This window comes from Arvicola amphibius, chromosome 1 (assembly GCF_903992535.2).
Source record: "Arvicola amphibius chromosome 1, mArvAmp1.2, whole genome shotgun sequence".
Taxonomy (NCBI): Eukaryota; Metazoa; Chordata; class Mammalia; order Rodentia; family Cricetidae; genus Arvicola; species Arvicola amphibius.
In genome coordinates, this window is record NC_052047.1 from 57,853,314 (window position 1) to 57,878,234 (window position 24,921).

A 24,921-nucleotide genomic window follows, 5' to 3' on the forward strand; every position below is an offset into this window, starting at 1 on the left:
GTGGCTTTTGTGAATGGTATTATTTCCCTGATTCCTTTCTCACTCCTTTTATTATTTGTATATATGAGGGATAGTATTTTTTAGTTAATCTTGTATCAAAAACACTTCCCTAAGGGTATTTATCAGCTGTAGGAGTAGGGATTGCTTACTGTCATGTCATCTGCAAACAGCAATATTTTGACTTATTCTTTTCTAACTTATCCCCAGCTAAAGCTTCTGGCATCAGTGGATGCATAGCCTGAATAAACCATCCACTGTGATCTGATTGGTGACTACCCCAGTTGTCAGCAGAGTCTGTATTTTCTCTGTGACTGAGGGAGTCAGGTTCAGAGACCCAGGGCCAAACATTGGACCAAATATTGGGGTCCCCCTGAGGAGAGGGAGGAGGAATTGTAGAAGCCAACGGGGATCAGGAATGTGGGGTTACAGAAATGGCTATCCTGGAACTTACAGAGTCTGAATCAACAATCAGGTAGACTACATGGGAATGACGTAGGCCCTCTGCATATATGTGACAATTGTGTAGCTTGATCTATTTGTTGGATTCCTGGTAATGAGAGCAGCTGGTGTCTCTGGTGCTTTCTTTGGCTTTTGGGAACCTATTCCTCATGCTGGATTGCCTTGCCCAACCTAAATATGAGGGGGGGTGCTTGGCCTTATGGTAGTGTGATATGCCATGCTTTGCTGATGCCTATGTTAAGTACTGCCCCTTTGAGTGAATGTGGAGGAAGGGTGGTTTGGGGGCCTGGAGGAGGAATGTGTAGAGAATGAAACAAGGAATAAAGGAAAGAGAATCCCAAAAAGAGCCTCCTGTAGTTAGGAGTCTTCTGTTTCCTTTATAGAAACCAATAAACTATTCTGTTGGTTTCAGATCATCCAAATTTGTGTTACCAATCGTGCCATTAAAGAAAATCATGAGTAGGGCATTCCTTAAGCAAGTGTATTTTTAAATATACATCAAATCAAAAATTAATTAGAGAATTCGTGTTAACTGGTCTAGGTTCCATGATTTTCTTTGTATCATCTAAGTCATCAAGTCACTCACCCATCTATAGAAACCATGTCTTCATGTTTTCCATATTTTATGCTTTGACAGCTGGGCTGTGCTGACCCCTGAGAGTCTTGCTTTAGAAATCAAGAGCTAAAAAATAGTTTGCTCCTGAACTTGGTTTTGGTATCTGAATAAAACAATACCACATTTCCTAATCCCCTCCTCCATAGGACCACTGTCTTCCTATTGTAATAATTTCATGAAGATACCAATCAATGTGAGAGAACATATATAGTTCAGAGACTCCCAAAATAATGCAAGCTAGTCAGTCCAGCCTCATTTGGCTGCCTATTTCCATGTTAGCCACAATAAAAACTTGTGTTCATTTCTGTTTTTTTCTTTGCCTCTTGGCTGATCTCAGCAAAACCTTAAGTGTAGTTCCTTCTTGTGTTGAAAAAATTTGTTTCTTTTTCTTCAAAATGATGAGTAATAACTTTCCATGGATGGTAACCGCCTGATTCATAGAAATTTCTTAAACTGAATTTTTAATAATTTATTTCTGTGTGCATGTATGAGTTTATATGTGCCATGTACATACAGGCACATACAAAGGCATGAAGAGTTCTTTAGAGCCCCTGGAACTGACGTGATAAATGGCTATACACTGCCAGATACAGATGGTGAAAACTGAAGGAGCAGGAAGTACTCTCAAACTCTGAGATAGCTCTCCAGCCCTGTAACTGAACACTCTGAAAGCCTATATTTTAAAATATAGAGTTCCATAAGTTAGATTAAGAAAAAATACTTTGGTTTGTGCTATGCACAGTGAGATTTGTAAATTAAATATTAGGAAGGATTCACTGCCAACTGTTAAAACCTGGAAGGATGTGGAGGCTGTTGAACTTTGAATTACAGAAGTGAAGAAATACACTCTTCCCAACTTCCCTGAAGAAAAACAGATTCTCTAATGGATATTCATGGTCAGTTTCCAGATAATTCAGGCTATGGATTTCTTCTAAGTGCAAACTCATTCCCAGGTCTGTGAACAAATCAGATACCCTTCTTGACTTCATGTAACTTAATTCTGTAGATGAAACTGTTCAGCGTAATTAAGATCTATTCTACTTCTCCACCCCCAAGGGATGCTTTCTATTTTCCTGGTTTCTATAGGTATTGTTCCAAGTTAAACACAGAGACCTATAGGCTTCATGCTAGGATCCAAATATGAGAGAAAACAGGGCATTTGTCTCTCTGGCCCTGTGTTACCTCACTCAGTAGAATTTCCCCAACTCTATCCATTTACCTTAACATTTCGTAGGTTCGTTTTTATTTACAACTGAATAAAATTCCATTGTGTATATTTACCACACTTTCATTATCCATTAATCACTTGATGGACATCTAGGCTGTTCCTAATTTCCTGTGTATTGTGGGTAAATTAAGCAAGGAAAGAGATGAGCAAGTGTGTCTGTAGTAGGATCTAGAGCGATGCCCATGTTAGACAGAATCCCAGTTATAAATGATAACAGGACACCTCTTCTCACTGTACCTTGAGAGGGAAGAGAAATCTTGTTTAATTATTTCCTGTCCATTACATAGCCTATTTTCATTTTTATTATTTAGTTCTTATTTAGACAATAATTCTCTGGGTTAGGCATATTTTACAAAAATAGAATCAACTACAAATATGTGGTACGTAAGTGAGGCACATGTATGTATATAAAAGGAAATTTGTTATGAGAACTGGCTCACATGATTTAGAATTTGAGAAATTCCACTGTGACTCATGGCTCAGGAAACGTAATGGTATCATTCAACTGGGCATAGAGTGGTGAGGAGTAACCCATGAAGTTCTAGAATTTGGGTGTTGGAGATTTGAGCCTCCATTGTCCAAGGGAAAATAAAATAGATGTTCCAGCTACAGAAGAATCTGTTCTTCCTTCATGCTTTAAACTTTTGCAGCTGTCAAAATTTAATGATGTCTGCTCTCACTGATGAGGGTTGATCACCATCAGCGACTGATTGAAATGCTAATCTCGTCCTCAAATACCCTCATATACAAAGGCCAAAGTAATATTTTACCAGTTATCTGAGTTTTCTTAACGTGGTCAAGCAGACAAACATTAATCATTGCAGTGATTAATCATTTGAATAATACAATCATCTAAAAAACAGTAGCAGTAATGTGTGTATAACCTAATATATAATAATACATAAAATGTTAAGAAATATAAATGTGTGATACAAATTTATGAAATGTTCTTATTTAAAATCCCCTAAAATCCTGGTTTTCAAACCTAAACAGATAAACTAGGTTTGGTTATACCCAAAGTTTTGAGAGACTCCAATTTCAAATATGAAGTTATTGGGATTTCGTTAGAATTGTGTACTACTATTTTTAAATTAATTTGTAATAATTGCTGTGACCAGATCTAGAAGCTTCCAAATAAACCTGAAGATGAGCTCTCTGGCTATAAAGGTTTTTTTTTTTTCTCTTCGAGTCTTGAGGAAGCTACACAACACATATTCCTGCCAAAATTTAAGTTCATATAATATATAGTAAATACTATGGGATTAGGGTTTCTTTAGGTATGATGGTTAAAGACAGAAATCAGTTTTATTGCAGTGGCATTGTCTTTAGGCAGCTTTCTTCAGGAAGGCAGGCAGATTGTCAAAACCCAGGTCTTGATTGCTGCCTTGAAGTTGTCAATTCAGAGAAATGGTCACCGACAAAATCAGGTTTCCTCCTGGGTAGAAATAAAGGGCTATCTGCTAGCAGCTACACTATTTTGAAAATGAGAGAGAATAGCAACTAGAAGGGCAGTGCTGTACGACCCAAAGCAGTCAGAACATACCTTTTTGGTCTCATAAACTCCGGTCAGTCTGATATGAGCACAGAAGTAGACTGCTAATCCGTAAGGAAAAGAGCATAGTACTATAAAACAAACACCCAAGGACAGTCACCCCCGACCTGCCATCCCTAAACTAGATATTGGCTACTTCAATTTTGAATCACAAGAGTACACCTGTAGTGGCCTCTCCCTATCTATATGGCACATCTTCCAAGACCTAATCTTGCACACTAAAGGATTGGTCATCAGACTATGTCACATTGAGGAAATAGAAACTCTAGGATGAGACTCAATGGGGAGACTTTATGTCACTGGAGATATACACTGGAGGGGATAGCGGAGTACCAATCCTTCTCTCTTCTGTTGCTTCCCAGCCATCAGAAAATATTTCTTCCACCTCTCACTCTCACCATGAAGTTCTTCCTCACCCCAGGCCAAAAAGCAACAGAGCCAAGTTACCATGGATTGAAAGCATTAAAACCAAGCCAAAATAAACTTCCCTTTATTAGTTTACTATCTAAGGAAATTTATTACAATGGTTCAAAGCTGGCTGGCTAACATCCATGCTACCTATCATGCAGTATGTGTGAAGCATAAGAAATTTACAGTAATGAAAAATAAAACAAAATAGCTATAACAATCATGAAAGTCATATGGATGTCATGGGAGTTGTGAATGATTCTCTTTCTCCCTGTTTCCCTGCTCACTCACTGACTCCACTTTCTCTCAAGTTCTTATTTCACTGTCATCTTCCTGTACAGGGAGTGCTTTATGATTTCTCTCTTACCACATCTGAATCGACAGCTGCACTTCTCTTGGGTTTTGGGATATTACTAAGTAAAGAGGGATCACAAGTTATGTGACACTTCAACAGAACACATTATAACAAAGATGACTACAGGAGCATCAATGTGTGGGTAGCATATACAACGAGGATACACTAGACAATTGTTTGCATATAGATTGGAACAGAAGAGTTAGATACACAATTCTATCATACTACTCAGATCCAGAGTGATATACACTTAGAACTTCAAAATTGTTTGTCTTCCATTAAATGGAATTTAATTTAATTTCAGCATGTTTGTTAGACATTAACTGAAACAATAGATAGCTAAAACACAGATGGAGGGATTGCTGAACAGCTAAAAATAAAGATTTACTTTCTGCCAGCAAAACACGGCCTATGGGCTGGTAGTGATGACATCTCCTGAGGTCATTCAAAACAAGAAAATAAAAATGAGGGAATCATGGAAGGTCACTGGACTGGCAAAATTCATGCATAAGTTACTTAGGAAGAAGTATAGATATTGAGTCATCTAATTAATCATTGGTTAGCTCTATGTATGATTGAAAAATAAAATAGAGTATACTCTCACTTGCTGACTTCACAAAACTGCTATAATTGGAAACTAGCTGGGAGCCAGGGAGCCACCATGATGGGTGAATCTCCTGGGGTTTAGAGCTCCCTTTCTGCTCAAGTTAATGCTTCACTGCTCTGACACTTCCAGGAAATTAATAGACTCTACGGACAGGGAAGGGGGTTAAAGGAGAGAAATTCTTTGAGCAGATACAACTCCAAATACTCAGATCAAATTTCAGCCTTGAGATGGTATGTAGGGTATTACAGGAGGTCAGCTGTTAACTATATATAGCAGGTGAAAATGAAAAATAAAAGGTATGTATGCTTCTGCTTTTTGTTCTATTCCCTGAGTTCAATTTTTTTCCTTTGATCCCACATAAAATGATCTGTTCATTTCCATCTAAACAGTGCTCTGGCCATCCCTCTGGAACATCACTGACCCTAAGTACCGTAGAATTCTTCACTCAGTGCATGTATTTCAGAGTTTATCAGTTGCGGGTTAAAGGCCAAACTTCCCCAGTTTAAACCCTAACTTATCTCTATTTCAAATAGCCCTGTGGCTATTTAACCTCACTGTATCTCTAGTCCCTCCCCAAGACACTGGAGATAGTAATACATCTACCACATGCTGTTGCTGAGAAAACTAAATGAGAGAATTGTGCAGAAATGTTCACAATAGTGCCAAGAGCATAACTCAGGACTGCACCCCTGATTGCCTCACCCATCCTTAATAGGAGAGGAGGTCCCCATCTTCCTGCGACTTGATACATTATTGCTGGCTAATATCCCTGGGAGGCCGGCCATTTTCTGAATAGAAGCAGATGAAAAGGAACAGATAGGGGTGTGGGGAAGGAGTGGAAGAAAAGAAGGGGGGAAACTGAGGTGTGGATGTAAAAAACAATGAATTAAATAAATAAACAAACACAAAGACAGATGCTGGTTAAATAAGAGCCAAGAAAATGAGAATGAATGGTTAAAACAATCATGATTTGCTTTATGAAATTAAGGCCTATGAGTCTACACAAACATCTAATAGAGACATGGTCTCTAACAAAACAACAACAGCAAACAAAAGAATCAAAGAATGCTATTAAAAAGTGGTTAATTTAAAGCAGTAAATCCAATACAACTAAGAGCTTACAAAATGAAAAAAATAATTCTGGAATGAAAATTCCAAAGAGATTGAGAACAATTTGCTTTTCAGCAAGCTCGTAGTAGGAAAACCATTTCTATACATAAATCAGACCATAAATATTTCAGACTTTGTGGTCAAATGCTGAAAATTTTCAACCCTTCCGTGGCACTGTGGAAGTAGTCACAGGCAACCCGTACTACACAGCAAAATTTCACAGACCTCCCACTGGTTCTAACCAGTTTTGTATCCTTTTGTCCTGACCCTGACAAGACACTCAATAACTGATATGGGATTTGCCTCTGTATGCTATGAATATGTTTTATTACCATTTGTTAATAAAAAAGCTGCTTCAGCCTATAGCAGGGCAGAATATAGTGAGGCTGGGAGAGATATATATATAGAGAGAGTAGGTAGAGTCAGGGAGACACCATGTAGCTGCTGAAGGAGACAGACACCATGTAGCCACCTAAGAGGCAAGTGGTAACAAACCACAAGCCATGGGGTAAAACAAAATAATAGAAATTGGTTTATTTAAGATGTAAGAGTTAGTTAATAAGGAGCCTGACCTAATAGGCCAAGCAATGTTATAATTAATATAGTTTCTATGTGATTATTCAGAGGGTCAGGGTTACCAGGAAACTAACAAGTAGCCTCTACCTACATAATTGTTTATTGAAGAAATTGAAGAGTTAACAATAAGCTTCCAGAGAGCACCATGGCCCTGACCATGTATTAGGTCTGTGAATGGATCCCATCACACTAGGACACACATCTCTATTAGCAAAGGCTTTCCTAAGTAAATCTACCTTGCTGAGCTCATTATAACAAGATTGTTTACTGTTTTCAGCAAGCCATTCCCATCTATCAGAGCAATTTTATTTCACATTTGTTTCAACTTAGAACAATGATTGTTCCTTCAGAAAAAGGTAAAGGAAACCTTATAAATGCATCTGATCCCTTTCCTCTCTGTTACAGTTAATATCAAGTTCATTGGATTCGGAGGTATCTCCATTAGTGAAACATACTTGTGGAGATGTCTAAGTGTGTGCTTCCAGGGAATATTCGACCACAAGGACTCTGACCCCATAAATCACTAATCACTAGGTGTGTTTAAATATGAAGGTATTATTGAGAGATGGTGCCTCGTTGAAAGAAACAGAGCACTGGGGATGTGACCTCAGGAGGCTGTATCTTGCCTTGCCTCTTGCTATCGTCCCTCTTTTGCTCTTTATTGGCTGCTTCCCCCAACCATGATGCACTGGCACTCTGAATCTGTGAGGCAAAAGAAATCTTCTTTATGTTTTCTGGTCCATCGATTTGGTGCAGTGGTGAAGGGCCAGCACACAAGCATTCACACTTCCTGTCTGAGTTGGGCAGCTTTCACTCAGGACCTCACTCTGGATCTGGCAAGAGACTCCTCAGTATTTCTGTGCTTCCTACTGACTCCTCCCTGTGCATATGGATCATTTGACTGATTCTCACCAATTAAATATGCACAGGAGTCATATCCAGGGCAATGGACAGTCAAGAGATGTGTCCTTTCTTCTATACTCTCCCTCTCTCTGTTACATGCAAGGTGAGCGTGAGGTTGTAAGGCCTAAAGGAAGATATGGCAATGGCATTAAGTTATACACAGAAAGCTAACTACTGCTATAAGTGACCAGAACAGTTGAATATTAATCAGCAGTCTCCAGAGGGAAATAAATCAGCAGAATATACAGGTAGATTTGATGTGGGATTCCCCTCTGTATACCACTGGCTAAAATAGAAGCTCCTTTTGAACAATGGTTTAATGGAGTAAAGCCTGGCTGAAAGAGATATATATAGAGAGAGAGTAGGTAGAGTCAGGGAGAAGTCATGTAGCCACTGCTGGAGCTGGTAGAAACTTTGCCGGTAGGCTATGACCTCATGGTGATGCACAGATTAATGGAGATTGGCTAGTTTAGGATATAAGAGCTAGCTAGCAATGTGCTTAAGCTATTGGGCAAACAGTAGTGCAATTATGTAGTTTCTGAGTGATTATTTCTGGTCTAAGAGGCTGGGAAGAAACAAGCAGCCTCATCCAACATAGATTAATGCCAGGTTGTCAGATACATAAATACATGTATGCACACATACACATATAACATAGATACATAGACAGAGGACAAAGATATATATGACTATTGTATATAATACTAATATGATATGAGTACTATTATTTAGTGTAATGTTCACATTCTGTGGTAGCTTGAATGTAATTGCCTACCATAAACTCATAGGGAATGTCACTATTGGGAGATGTGATCTTGTTGGAGTAAGTACAGCCTTTTTGAAGGAAGTGTGTCACTTTGGTAGCAGGTTTTGAGGTCTCGGTGTCTTAGTTCTCTTCCTGTTGCCTGCATATCAAAACTTAAATCTCTAAACTCCCTCCCCAGCACCATGTTCGCCTGCATGCTACCATGATGGTAATGGACTGAACCTCTAAACTGTAACCCACTCAATTAAATGCTTTCCTTTGTAAGAGTAGCCACAGTCATGGTGTCTCTTCACAGCAATAGAAATCCTAACTAAGGCATGTGGGATTGTGGAGACATCACATGATCTGCCCTCTATAAGGTGGAGTTCTAGGAAAGTCTGGTGTTTAACACACAGACTTTAAAATCTAGAGGGTTGATAATATGAATTCCAATTCTAGCATGAATATCCCAGGACAGAGAGTGCTCGGGTTCCAAGGTCAATATTCCAGCTCATGTGTTCAGAGTAAAAGCAGATGAAACCTTCCTCTACCTTTATGTTCTACCCAGACCCTATCAGCTTGTGTGATGCTACCTATATTGGCAAGGGCCATCTACTTTAGTGTTCTAACTCAAGCTCTTATTTACTCTAAAAATGCTCCCATATTCAGACCTAGAATGTAGGGATGAGCTAGAATCTGTGGGTATCCCATTACTCAGTCAAGTTAATAATTGCCTTGTCCTCTCTCTTGAAGTACACAGTAGGTATTCTGTTTCCTTTTTCTGCCATCTCAAAATAAGATGAATGCCCCATCTTTCTCCATCACGTGTTCTTCACTCTCATTGGGCCTTTAGTTGCCATGGCTTCTTAGCTGATCTCCTGACATATGGTATTTTCTTCCTTGTTATTCTATTCTTTATTCAGGTGATGGAAATAATCACATAAAAACTTAACTTTTTTTTAAAAAAATTATCTTTAGCACCCACAACCATATCAGTGCTCATTTCACCATGTTACTGGGGGGAGTGAGGTATCTTATCCACTTGTCATTAACTCAACTCTCCCCACTACTTGCCTTACACTTCATCTATCTTCACCACCCACAAACACACACACACACACACACACACACAGAGAGAGAGATACAGAGAGAGAGAGAGAGAGAGAGAGAGAGAGAGAGAGAGAGAGAGAGAGAGAGAGAGAGAGAGAGAGATCCAGCATGTCACATTACCTATAATTCCAGAACCGGGGAATCTGACTGGCTCCCTTGTCTGACATCCTCAGACACTCACCCATAGGTGCATACATTCCCACACAAATTCGTACATACATACACATAAACAAATAAATATATAGATACATAAGTAATAAATCTTTTTAAACAAGAAGTAGGAAACAGTTATAATGGTATAATTTATTTTCCAACTATGACAACAACTTGGACTGTGCCCTCTAGAAAAATCACTTTCTCTTTGTAGGGCTTCATGTTTCATACCCCTAAACAAAAAGCTATACTCTGATTACCCTTTCCCTTAGGAAGACAGAAGGAAGTTGCTATAATGCACACTTTTTTGAGACTTAAAGAAATCTTTAGACTCAAAGAAATGTAAATTTATACATACTATCACATCACAAGAAAATGCATTATAAAGCACATCCACCAATACTGTTCTAAGAATCCAGATACATGAACTCTGGCATAGACTCCTTCTGGCTATAAAATTCTATGGCACTAAGGAGGAAAGGGGAATGCAAAATTAAGCAATAAAATCAACAGCTCAACCCTGGGGACCTTGCAACAGACCAATGTTCAAAGTGTTCTGATGTCTGAGCGGAGTACTTAGCTCCAATTTGCATGCAACTTCCAAGTACATATCGTAGTAGGTTCTTAGAAATTCAGTCGATAGGTTCATTCTTGTGTCTGTCTATCCATCCTCATAACTCACACAGAAATATGCCAAACTCTCCAGCATGCCCTCAGTTTCCTGGATTTAAGAACACACAGGGTTGCAGGCAGATTCCCCACCTCTTCATGAACCTCTTGATGTCTTGGGTTCACTCAATTCCCCTCACCCACTACTGATTGAGATCTTCCATGCAGATGTCACTTTTGAATTCATTCACGTTGCTTTACACCTTTACCACCTTTTCAAATACATTGTGAGTAACTTATAAAGCAATGAAAATTCTAATGTTTTCTGGCCACAAAACAGCTCAAAACTCTGGGAAGATGGAAATAGTAGACATTTGAACCAGCAGTGTTAATAAGGGTGCTTTAATTATGTGTTAGATTTGGCTGTGCAAGTTCTTGCAGCTAAAGCCAAAAAGGAACTTTAACATAATTCTCATAGGCAAAGTGCATGTGATCAAATTCCTCAAGGGACACAATAAAGTTTTTATCCTGCTACTAAACTGTGAAAATTGTTTCTTATATGAGCCATGATGAAAGTACCAGTATGATATACTGAGCAGTTTTATTGGAAGATTAATAATTATATGCATACTCATTTCCTGTCCATGTGCTGAGGATCTAGCAAGACATGAATCCTTGGGTTCTAAAGTACAAATGGACTGAATGCCTGAGCCCTGCAGGATTCCTTCTGGACAGTGCCATAAACTGAAAGATCCCAGGACATTAAGATAAATGTGGTGGGAAATGCAGAGGAAGTGATGAGGGAAACTCCACGGAGAGTGTTGGGTTTCCTCCAGCCATGCATTGCCATTCACAAAAAACACATCTACCTCCCAGTACAGTGCAGGAAGTTCTAGGGCATGTCAGTGAACAGATAGGTGACTATCTTCTTCATGGATGCTAACCTATATTAAGAAAGGTAGAAAATAAAGATAGGCATACATGTGTCTCAGTATGTTTTAAAGTTTAATGATAGAAATGATCAAGAAATAACTTTATAAGAGAGCGAAAGTGGGAAAGAATAATAGAAACCAACATTTCTGTCTTAACACTATCACTCACTGTCTTTCATATAGGGAAACTGACCTAGAGATTATAATGGAAACAGAGACAAGGCACAGAAATGTGTGATGAATATATTTTCTAGGGAAAATCATTACAAATTACAGAGTTTCTGTTATGGGCTGAATTGTGTCTCCAAATTTTTCTGTGTTAACACTTTAGTGCATAAGAATATGACTGTGCCTGAATAAGGGACTATTAAATTACATTGATGAATTAAGTTTCACCAAGGTCATGAAGGTAGACCTGAGATGACTGGCTTCCTTACAAAGAGAGACAAAGGCACACAAGGAAAGAGCATGTAAAGACAGTGGAAGAAAATAATGTGTCTATAAAGACGTGGCCTGAAGGAATCCAGTCCTACTAACACCCTAATTTCAGACTGCAATCCCCTAAAATCATAAATGTATAAAAAAATCTATGGTTTAAAACAAATTTGTCGCACTTTGCTGTGACACCCCTATCAAATGAAGGTTAGCCTTGATCTAGAGATCTGTTTAGCAATTATGGAGAACCAAGTGCTAGAGCATAATGAGGCAAGGAGGGTAGAAGTAGTTAGGGTATGCTGGCAACTCATGGAGGCCATGAGATGCTGTGTGAACCCCTCTTATAAGCCCTCTCAGCTAATTCTGTTCACCTGTGGCTGTAGGTAGACTTCCATTCATGACAGTAGCATCTCATCCTATAACCATACTACTCCCCATAAGAATACTTGATATGTGCTTAAATTACCATACATATGTGCTTTAGTTATTGTCAGAGCACCTGACACAGGCAGAAGGTTTATTGTATCTGAGGCAGTGCTCAACTATTTAAGAATAAGCATGTGTGACTAAACTTCTAAGTTGGGCATTTGTACATATACCATTTTTAAGTCATATTCCACAATATTCCACCAAATATGCAAGAGGGTTTAAGTCTCAGATTAAAGGATACTCTTTCTTTGCTCTCCCATTTTCCTGTCTCATTTTCATCCCAATCATTAATTTGAAGCCCTCAATTTAATTAGTGTTTTAGATTTTCTTCCTAGTATGTTTTTGTTATTGTTGTTATTGATGATGATGTTTGTTTCTTTGTTTTCAGAGAGTACTTTTGTAGTTATGAGGCGAGCATGCCTGCTTATCATCCTGCCCAGATCCCACACGGCTTGCTTTACACCCCAAATAACAACACACAAATTGTATTCATTTAAACACTGCCTGGCCGATTAGTTTCAACCTCTTATTAGCTAATTCTCACATTTTGATTAACCCATTTCTGATAACCTGTGTAGCACCATGAGGTGGTGGCTTACTGGGAAAGATTCAGCATGTCTGACCTGGCGGCTGGCTCCATGGCATCTGTCTCAGAGAGGCGAGGCATGGCATCTGATTAACTTCCCTTCTTCTCAGCATTTTTTTTTCTGTCTACTCCACCTATCTAAATCCTACCCTATCAAAAGGCAGTTTCTTTATTAACCAATGAGAGTCCTCCATCATACTTTGAGCTGGGGCATAAAAAAAACCTGTTTTACATGATTTGAGTATATTTTTGTCTAATTTTTAAACACCTGGGCAGCTTACATTTGAAACCTGAGTAGATTTTAGGTGTCATGATCATGAAGATTTAGCCATTGATATTGATCTTTGCACCTGCAGTCAAATCAGACCTAGTTATACAGTTATCTGCCTGAGAAAATCTGTTTCCTTATGAGTGACAGTGGCATCCCCACTTTAATTAATGTCTCTCCTTGGATCTAGAAAACTAATTCTCAACCTTCCAGATGCTGCCACTCTTTAACAGAGGTCCTCATGTGGTGGTGACCTCAATCATAAAATTATTTTGTTGTTGCTACAAAACTGTAATTATGATACTGTTATTAGCCATAATGTAAATATTTGATATGCAGGACATCTGATATGCAACCTCCAATGGAGTTGTGACCCACAGGTTGAGAACCACTGCTCTAGAAAAATGTTAAGACCTGATATCTGGCATCAGATTCAGTTCCTAGTTAGATAAAGCAGGTAAAAACTAAGCCTGCACATTTGCAGTTAGTTAGGATATATGGCATTCTTCATTTGAAGAGCCACCACTTGATGAATGATTTAACCAAGGCCAATGACCACCAAGCAGACATTTCCTAAGTGATTACGTTGTGACTTATCCTTCCATATACCTGCTCCAATTCCTAAGCCCATACCAGGTTTTCAAAGGAAGGAAGGAAAAAAGCAAGCAAGCAAGCAAGCAAGCAAGGAGGTAGGGAGGGAAGGAAGGAAAGAAAGCAGTTAAGAATAAATACCCAGTCCACTCTTCTTTTTTCATGCCAACTGTTTTCCACTAAATTCTCTTGCCCTTTTCAGCTGCCATCCTGTACTGTGGCCCTCAAGTCATGTTGGCATCTTATAGGGTCTTTCTGAGCACAGTCAGGAAGGAGGTCACAATGACCCTAGTATATGAAAGGGCTCACACAGTACTTCTTTCCATTCAATATATGTGCTACCTGGTCTAGTTCCCAGTTTCTCTGAATTACAACACTGTTGAGGATTTCATTCCCACACACTGTTAGAAAGGTTTTAATTCTCTGGAGGTTATGAGATTCCTTTGCTATCTGAGCACTCTGGGTTTTGATTCTGTGGTTTAGGCACAATTATCTGCATGATGCTCTGAGTCACTCAGTGTACCTAGGCCTCACTTTCATCCTAAAAAGAATATTTGCTAAGACAGTCTCCAAGTGTCCTATCAAAGCAAAGAGTCTAATTCACTGTAAGGAGAAAAATAAAAGAAGGAAAATTTTCTTGGCACAGCATAGTTGTCCTTAAGCTTGTGTCTGGCATTTGGATAATTCGCCATGAGAGGCTTCTGTGGCTGGGTAGTTATGACTACCCAATGCAAAGTAAGACAAGTATTGATTGCTTGGAGAGAAGCTCATGGCTTCAGCATAACTGATAGAATGATTGTTTTGTTATTGTTTTAAGACCAGAGATTCATGGAACCCAGGCTGGTTTCAAACTATTCATTTAGCTGTGGATATCCTTGAACTTCAGATCCTTCTGTCTCTCTACCTCCTAAGTGCCAGAATTAAAAGTATGTACTCCTATACAAGTCTTGACATTTCTTCTTAAGCTTGCCAAACATGAGCCAAAACGAACTTATAACATTTTTAACATGATACATTCTAGTCAAGCTCTTTTCCTGAAAATGACCCTACACAAGCAAAAGCATTTTTGTTTGTCCCATTATCACATGGAGAAAGCAACAGTTGAGCAGCAGCCAGAGTTTTCTTTTGCTAATTTGTGTAAATAATACCTGACTCAAAATAGATACTGGGTTTGAATCCCTTGGCCTCAGTTTTCTCCCCTAAAATAATAGAACCACAGTCCTGCCTATTCTGTCAAAACACAGCTCTCAAATGGTTATAATAATTGACTTAGTCACCAATGTACTTTCTGGTCTGTGATATAAATGAAACAGTCATTAGCCAGAGGTGAAGACACAATAAAAAATGGCCTAAATGTATGCGGTAACTTGAACAAAAATGGTTCCCATAGGCTCCTGAGTTTGACTGCTTGGTGGTGTGGGAGATCTTTCTGTCTATGTGTTGCTTTTATTGATTAAGAATAGCTGCTTTGGACCTGTTGATAGGGCAGAACTTGGCTAGGCTGAAAAGACTAAGCTGAATGCTGGGAGAAAAAGGGCAGAGTCAGAAAGAGGCTATGGATCTGTTGCCTGAGACAAACACTGGGAAGTTTAGCTGGTAAGCCACAGACACATGGTAATATACAGATTAATAGAAATGGGTTAAATTAATATGTAAGAGTTAGCTAGTAAGAAGCTAGAGCTAATGAGCCAAGCAGTGATTTAATTAATATAGTTTCTGTGTGATTATTTGGGATCTAAGATAGCTGGGTGGGTGGGAAGAACAAGCAACTTCCTATAACAGCTTGGTCATTAAGGAGTGGTATTGTTTGACAGGGATAAAAGGTATTACCTTGCTGGAGTAGGTGTGGCCTTGTTGAAGGAAGTGTTTCACTGGGGATGAGCTCAGGGGTTTCAAAAGCACAAGTGAATCCCAGTGTCTTTCTCTTCCTGCTGCCTGCAGATACAGATACAGAATTTTCAGCTTTTTCTCCAGCACCATGTCTGCCTGTATGCCACCATACTCACTGCCATGATGACCATGGACTAAATCTCTGAAACTGTAATCAAGCCCGGTTTAAATTCTTTCCTTTATAAGAAATGTCATGATCCTGGGACCACTTTACAGCAATAGAACACCAACTAAGACAGTGTATATGAACATGTAGGAAACGTGGTAGACAAGGGAAAGACTCAGCATTTGACACACCCATCAGTAATCATAGCCTCAAGAGGAATACATCTCTGATCCTTTCTACCTCTGTAGAAGTTTGGAGATGAGATACATGAAGAGGAGGCTATTATTTATGATGTATTGACTGAGGATCTCAGGGAAAGAGGGAAGACAGGAATAGGGTGTAGTGTGAAGCGGCGGGGCTGCGTCCTGCCACCCGGCTGCCGGCTAACTTTACACCCGAAATAATTACACGGAACCTGTATTCTTTTAAAACACTGCCTGGCCCATAGTTTCAGCCTCTTATTAGTTAATTCTCACATCTTCCTTTAACCCATATTTAGTAATTTGGGTAGCACCACGAGTTGTGGCTTACCAGGAGAGATCTTAACCTGCGTCCATCTCGGAGAGGAGCAGCATGGAGTCTCACCACGCGACTGCCTGAAGCGTCTCTCCCCAACTCTACTTCCTTGTTCCCATAATTCTGTTCTGTCTACTCCACCTACCTAATTTTCTGTCCTCTTAAAGGGCCAAGGCAGTTTTCTTTATTAATAATGAAAGTAACACATAAACACTCCTCCATCATTTCCCCTTTTTCTGTTTAAACAAAAAAGAAAGGCTTTAACTTTAACATAGTAAAATTACATATAACAAAACAGTTATCAAGCAAGTATTACAGTTACAATATTTAAATCTATTTTATCTTTTATCATAACTAAGGAAATCTATAACTATCTATTTATTCTTCAACTCCATCAAAGACTCCAGAAGGATATAATGCTACCTAAGTAAATAAGAAATAAGTAACTTATAAAACTCTAGAAATGACAGAGACAACTCGCTGCCTGGACAGTCACCCAAAGTTCCTCTGTACCGTTGGGGCATCCATCTTCAGCCTTTAGGCCCATAGTGTCCAGCAGACTTTTTCATGAAGCAGGAAATTCCAAAGACAGTTCAGTCACTTTCTGCTGTGTCCTGCAGAACGTCTCGCAGACTCTTTCATGAATCAGGAACCCCAAAAGGCCATCTCACCTTTAGGCAAGTTCAGCAGTCCTCTTTCTGTGGGTTCCTTGTGTCCAATTTATGCAACAGTCCAGGCAAAAGCAGTTTCTTGCCCAAATGGCTAACAAACTCCATAAGTAGCCTCTTCGATGCCCATCTTCCTCTTGAAGTAGATTGGTGCTGCCAGGAGCAGACGTGTCTCATTGTCATGAAAAACCCTAAGTTATTAAAACATTAAATGCCATATTCTGCAGTCTTTGAAAGATATGAAGAATGCCTATCTGAAATATATCTATGCACATCTAGAAAATGACTAACATGACTACAAGCTTGACTATTAATCGATGATTATCCATTAACAACCTATATTTCCTAATAATACATTACATTCTTTAAAATGAACTACAATCACAATAGCTTAATCAAAATCAGAAATACATATACATATAACAAAATTGACCTTAAAATCTATACCAATGCAAATTCATATCTATATCATCTCCCCCTTTAAATGTAAAAGAACATTTATAAGCAATATTTGGGAAAATGGGCACAGTTTTTTCTCTCCAAACTGCTTCCTGCTGAATGGGGGCGCTGTTATTTAGGTCTTTCATGGTGTAACCTGTGTGCTAGGTTCCTCTCAGTCGGCAGTTGAACGAAGTAATTTTTTGAGGGTGTTCACAGCAACCTTTCAGGAGGGCGTGGTCTATCATACCATATTGGGATAGAAGCAATCCACAGAGTCTCATCCTCTGTGAAAACAAAAGAAGAAACTCTTTTCCAAAGCATCATGTTCTTAGATCCAAATCCTGAAGTCATACCGTTAAGATGTCCATTCTGGTCTAGCCTGGCAGCCCATATAATGAAATGTCTCTCTGTATTTAGCTCCTTTACAGTCAAAAAAATCAAAGAAAACACAACAAAATACATAATCCAGACTCTGTGAATTTTCCATTTTTACGTGGCTTATTTTTACTCTATCACTTTACTTCTTTTAATCTATAACTATCTGTACTCTGTCTCTTTAAAGACTTTACCCTTTTTTTTAAAGGCATTAACTTTATTTTCTATATTTTCTTTTTCTCTCTTTTAAGCCTACGTGAGCCATTTAAAGGCCTTCTATGTCTGAATCTTTTCTATTGTGAATCTGTAATTTTTTACTATCCAGGAGCATTTCTTAAAAGGTTAACCACTTCTTAAAATAATACGGTACTGCCTGTTTATAGCCAAGTCTAAACCTTAACTGCGCTGTTATCATGGTAATTACGATAGTTCCTGCCTGAGGTCAGCACAATTCAGCATGGCGGAGCAGAGCCAAAGCCGCTCCTGCCTCAGTCATTTGGTGCCCCTGGGCCGCACACAGTTCCAGGCACACAGCAGTCGACATTGGAGCCGCACTCAGCAGTTTAATTCTGAGACTGAGCGTGCAGCACAGAAACTCTTTTAATCCAAGTCACAGCCGAATCTGAGGCGCAGAGCAGTCTGAAAACACCTCTCTCTCTATTGCGGCAGGAATCCGCAAATGCTGTCCCGCTCGCCTAAGCCTGATTCCGCCATCTGCCCAGGTGCAGGAAGGGAGCAGTGAGCCATTGGCATGGTCTCAGAGAACTTTCTTTCCGATCCCAAGCGGGCAAGGTTTTTAAGTGGATTTAGTCACCACGTTGGAGCGCCAATCTGTAGTGTGAAGCGGCGGGGCTGCGTCCTGCCACCCGGCTGCCGGCTAACTTTACACCCGAAATAATTACACGGAACCTGCATTCTTTTAAAACACTGCCTGGCCCATAGTTTCAGCCTCTTATTAGTTAATTCTCACATCTTCCTTTAACCCATATTTAGTAATTTGGGTAGCACCACGAGTTGTGGCTTACCAGGAGAGATCTTAACCTGCGTCCATCTCGGAGAGGAGCAGCATGGAGTCTCACCACGCGACTGCCTGAAGCGTCTCTCCCCAACTCTACTTCCTTGTTCCCATAATTCTGTTCTGTCTACTCCACCTACCTAATTTTCTGTCCTCTTAAAGGGCCAAGGCAGTTTTCTTTATTAATAATGAAAGTAACACATAAACACTCCTCCATCAATAGGGCCCTTTTTTAAAGAAGCAGCCATAGTCAGAGCATTTTGTAGCTAGACTGAACCTCATCTGAGAGGCCGTTGTATTGTTTCCAATCTGTCTGTTGCCTTATCAATTTGAGCCTCATTGTCTTCATCTGTGAAACAAGGTTGCCTAATCTAGAATTCATAGAAAAGTAAAAAGTTTTGGTGAATGGGTGGGGACACCCTGTGTCTGCTGAAGGAGATGCCACCACCTGCCACCACCTGCCACCACCTGCTGCTTTGTGTGGTGCAGTCTGGCCTAACTGCACTACAGTAAATAGCTTTGTTTCAAGATGTATGGAAGACTCGAATGAGATGGGCATTGCAATGTTACTCACTTATATTTTTTATTGAAAATAGATTTTTGATACAATATATTCTAATTATTGCCCTCACACCACACCTCCCAGATTATCCCCCACCTCTCCATCCACCCAAATCACTCCATTAGAAAATAAGCAGGCATATAAATAAATAAAATTCGAGACTTATGTTGCCCCTATAGCCCAGAGTCACCTTTGCCAATAACTTGCTCTGTACTTTGGGCAATTTCCATCCTCTCTCTGATCTTCCATTTTTTTCAATGTCTGATAATGAAGACTGGGTACCTTATACCAATTTCTCTTTTACTTCTACCCATTACAGAAAGCACTATGTGTGCAAACCCTGGACTTGTAAGAGCAAATGTCTGTTTGGTATTGGCTATACCATGATGGCATGTGACATGTTCACATATTTAGTCCTCCCCATTGTTGTTGTGGGAGGTCCTTCTGTATATGTGTTGCTTTTATTGGTTGATGAATAAAGCTGCTTTGACCAATGACTTAGCAGTCAAGCCAGGCAGGAAATCCAAACAGAGATAAAGAGAGAGAGAGAGAGAGAATGGAAGGAGTCAGGGAGATGCCATGTAGCTGCCAAAGGGGAAAGATGCCAGCTGCTAGTCAGAACGTTACCAGTAGGCCACAGTCTTGTGGCGATACACAGATTAATAGTAATGGGTTCATTTAAGATGTACAAGTTACCTAGAAATATGCCTAATCTATTGGCCAGGCAATGTTGTTTTTAATATAGTTTCTGCGTTATTATTTGGATCTGGGTGGCTGGGAAATGAACAAGCAGCCTCTTCTTACACACTGCCCTATGAGAAGGGCCCTCTTGTCACCACTATTATCTAGAAGAGGAACAAGAAAACTGGAGAAATTAAAAATGAGTTTGAGGTTTTACAAAAAAGAGGGTGCATTCAAACTGGCCAATGTGCACAGAGTGAGAGAATTTGAAGCACTCAGACCTAAATGGGATTTCAATATCTCACACCTCTCTTCAAGACTCAGGATTCCATGTAGAAGAGATGGAAAGACTGTAAACTCCTGCAGTGATAGATGAGTTCCTGGAAATAGTGTAATCTAGGCATGACAGGACAGATGAACAAATTCACAAAGACTGTGACAATGTATATAAGACATGCACGAGCTCAAGTCAGTCAAAACTCCAGCAGGAAGGAAGGAAGGGAAGTAGGAACAAATTCCCACCCAAAACCAAAGAAGCTATTTGCAATTGGTACCTGTTGAGAGAAGGTAATCAGTTTTCTACAATAAAGTGACAGGGTATATCAATCACACGGCAAGGCAGTTCACGTGCTTAAGAGTAGCTGGCTAATTCAAATCAGATACCATTTTCTGTTTGCGTGTGTGTGTGTGTGTGTGTTTTGTCTTTCAAAAATAGAACAAGAACATAAAATTGGATGGGTAAGGAGGTTGGAAAAGATATGGCATAAGTTGTAGAAGAGGAAAGAATATGATCAATATCCTTTGCATGATATTCTCAGAGAATAAATAATTTTTTTCTAGGTAGAGGTTTTTTCACTTGTTTCTGGCCATCTAGACCCAAGATAATCAAACAGAAACTGTATTAATTAAAACAATGCTCAGCCTATTAGCTCTGGCTTCTTATTTACTAACTCTTACATCTTAAATTAACCCATTCTTATTATTTTATATTTTACTACAAGGCTTGTGGTTTACCAGTAAGGTTGCTGGGCATTTTTCTCCTTTGGTGGCTACATGGTGTCTCTCTGAATACGCCTATTTTCCTCCTCCATCTGCTTGGAATTTCTGCCTTACTCTATTCTGTCCTGCCATAGGCCAAAGCAACTGTATTCATTAACCAATAAAAGCAAAACATATACAGAAGGACATCCCACGTCACCTTTTAAGAAAAGAAAAGAAAAGAAAAGAAAAGAAAAGAAAAGAAAAGAGGGTCTTCAGAGTCAAAGCTATGGAATTTGAGTCCATAATTCAGATACCCTTTTGCTCAAATTTTCTTTTTGAAACTTGTTTGCTAGTTCAATTTGCATAAGGAAAAACAAGATTTCAGATACATTCCAAGGGCGGGAGATAAGTAACAATCCCAGTATTTTTAATCAGTGCTATCCCAATCACTCTCTGTTGTCTTAAATAGAGAGGAGAAAAGAATACTGCCCTGGCTGAGATCTCAATAAGCCCTTGGAGTCTTGCCTCCTGTCTCCTACCTTAGGTCTTCCTTAGAAAGGGTTTGTTTTAGTAGCTACTCCTCTTTTCAGATTCCAGATCAACCTAAGAGAAGGAGCTTGTGGGTGAGCATACAGATGCCTGCTATTTAGATTTATGAGATGTGGAATCAAGTCCCTAAAGAAACAAGTGAATTACAAGAAGTTATTTTCCTTTTAATTAAAAAATATTATCAATAATGACTCTGGTCCTGATGATTCTCAGAGCAGATAATATGGGTAAGCATAACAAGTGAGCAATATTAATTTCCCCAACTCATTTAAAGATAACGTCCTCACATGTTACAATAGCCTGTGGGTCCATTTGTGTGCCAGTGTGTCCTTTGCCCAAGGGCTCTCAGGTTCCTATGTCTTTCTGCTGACCTTGGAGGCATCATCAAGGAATTAGGGAGTGAGACATGCAGAATACAGGACAAGTAATTTCACAAGAAGCAAGTATTCTTATTAAGAGTGCCAAGAGGCTGAACAAAGAGAAGGACTCTTTAAATAAGAGATGAACAACAAGAAATTTCACAGAAAAATTCTGACTTTCCAGATTACCTTTGGCCTTATGTGAAAAAGGTTATGGACTAAAGTCTGCTCCCCTACCAAATTACATGTTGAAGCTGAAACCCATAGCTCCTCATAATGGACTGAGTTAGATATAAGTGTTTACAAACAAAAATATTTTATAGTATATCTAATCTAGTGACTGAAGTTTATAGGAAAGGACATTAACACAGACATACACATTGGGTAAGACATGTGTGGACACAAGAGACAATGGCTATCTATAAACCAAGGAGCCAGGTTTTTGGAAAAGCAATCTTCCTGATATCTTGATCTTTAGATTCAAGAACTGAAAAGTAAGCCTGGTGTTTAAGTCATGCTTCTAAGGAATTTCTGTTGTGATATGTCTAACAAAAGTAATTAATACTTAGGAATAACTCTTCATTTCCAAGTCTTCATTTCTGTGAAGTGTGAAACCAAAGAAGATTGATCTCAGTCCCTTCGGCTCTAACTTCCTTAGCTGGACTGTGGGAGTAGCATATTCCCCTAGCAAACTGATACCTCCTAAATCTTCCTAAACAACACCACTGCCTCAGACCAAATGTTCAAATACATGTGGTGTGGGATTCCCCTCTACATACTGTGAATATGTTTTATTATCATTGGTTAATAAAGAAGCTGCTTTGACCTGTGACAAGGAACAATAGAGGTTGGCAGGGAACAATAGAGGTAGGCAGGAAAATTAAACTGAATGCTGGCAGAAAGTAAGCAAAGTCAGAGAAATGCCTTGTAGTTGCTAAAGGAGACAGACATTCCAGAACCTTATCAGTAAACCACAAGCATTGTGGTAAAATATAAAATAATAGAAATGGGTTAATTTAAGATATAAGTGCTAGCTATTAGTCAAGCAGTGTTTTAATTAACATAGTTTCTGTGTGATTATTTTGGGTCTGGGCACCAAAGAAATAAATGAGCATCTTCTGTCTGCACACATGAGTCTATGGGGAACATGCAAACCATGACAGAGAATGTCAGATCTACTGAAGGTGAGTGCTAAGAAACAAATTCTCTCTAGCCAAAGACCAAAAACATTTTAGTGAAAAATTAGCTCTCCCCATTTATTGTAAAAGCTTAGAATCCTACCCATCCTCAAATCAGCACAGTCTCAACTTATTTCTGATCTTCCCTTGGGCTTCTTCATTATCATCACCCCATCTGCTTTCCAGGTTCTGTATCATGATTAATAAAAGTCCAGAGACAGAATTTGGGGTTCATTCTGAATGTCAGAAATGCAAAACAGCCAGCCACTGGCTCTTATCTCTATCTCAGTCTGAAATGATGATCATGTCTCCAGGAATCTAGAATGAGACTGTGTATAAGAGCTGTCTCCTCCTCCTATCCTGTTTTAAATTCCTCTCTATTGCTGGGCTTACAGGCATGCACCACTACCATCCAGTTTCTAGTGGCTTTATTTATTAAAATACAAATGAAATATCACTACAAGGTTCATATAGTAGCCTTGCTGTTTTTTCTCCATGACTTACAACATTCTATGATATTCTATTATTACATTTGAGAGATAGATTTAATTAGTGTCTAAAAATTTTGTTTTTCCATTCCAATTTCCTTTGCAGTATGACTTAGCATCTTCATCCATCAAAACCAAGGATCTGGCAACATTTTGCCTCTAGGTTGTTCTTGTGATTTGATTATCAAATAGAATTCAACAGAAGTGACACTTTGCTGGTTCTAATCCCTCAGAAGGCTTACATACCTTCTCTTGCCCTCTTAGACTTCATTTTCTGCTATGAGAACAAGTGAGAGTTTTTCAACTGTTAAATAAGTGATCTCTTAAGGACAATTCAGATACCTGCATTCCTGTAGACCAGGAAATACCTTGACAAACATTCTCTAACCATGACAAAAGGGAGAGTACAGCCAAGATCAGAAAAACTAGGAAACAAGCTAACAAGTAGCCCAAAAGCAAGTACAACTGGGGTTAGAACAATGGGCAGAGACAGGGATAAATCACCTGTCCATAGAATTCAATCAAAGAAAGAATTTTCTTCTTTTTTTTTGCAATTTAAAATTGCTTTAAATATTTGTCTTCTTTAATATAATTGCATATTAATAATTCACTTATTTAATAATAATCTGTTATTAAACTTTATTTCCACTCCATACATAGCTATATTGGTACTTTAATAATGATGATAAGATTATAAATTTTATATAAATATTATGTATTATTTCCATGTAATTTCATTCTATACAGACTAATTGATATAAATGTGTATTTTATTATAAATTTCTTATACATGAGGCAACAGGTTTAAATGGCTATAAACTTGAACAATACATAAGTCAGTCATGTACATCAGGTCAAGGCTAGTACAAAAAAATCAACAGAAAGAAATCTAAGAAAGAATTTTCTTACACCATCAAGTGTCTAGGTGGTTGAGCACAAATTGACTAAGTCAATTTTTTCACATGGCCTACAAGAAAATCTGTACCCTGTAAGCAAGGGTGTGGCTTAGTATTTGTGCAATATACACAATATTATAGGTGTAAATAAAGTATATTCAATTTATAGTGAATTGTTCTTTTCAGAGTTAAACTCTCCCTGTATGTCTCCTGGCAGATGTTGCATGGAACAGTAGTTCCCACTTCAATGAGGCGTTGCCACACACCCACTAAATACAGGGTATTCTTCAACACCTTCATCATAATGAGCCCTGTAATTTATTTGATTTGTATGATACAGAATAAGTATAACAATGTTGTTTGAACATAGCTTTTACCTGGTTTAGGGTTACTATTAGAAAATTATCACAGTAGTAAGAGATAATACTGTGCTTTGATAAACTCAAGGCATGTAAGACCTAGTCCTGGAGGACAGCATGGTACATAAGGATATAAATGCCATGGTGTCAAGCACTAAGTGGGTCACCATTTTGGAGTAGATCCT

At 38.8% G+C, this 24,921-nt stretch overlaps 1 pseudogene; it reads right to left on the minus strand.

Annotated features, from left to right (window-relative positions):
* Positions 1-7,466: 7,466 nt before the first annotated feature.
* LOC119809231 overlaps positions 7,467-24,921 on the minus strand; it is a 38,966-nt pseudogene continuing 21,511 nt past the window's right edge.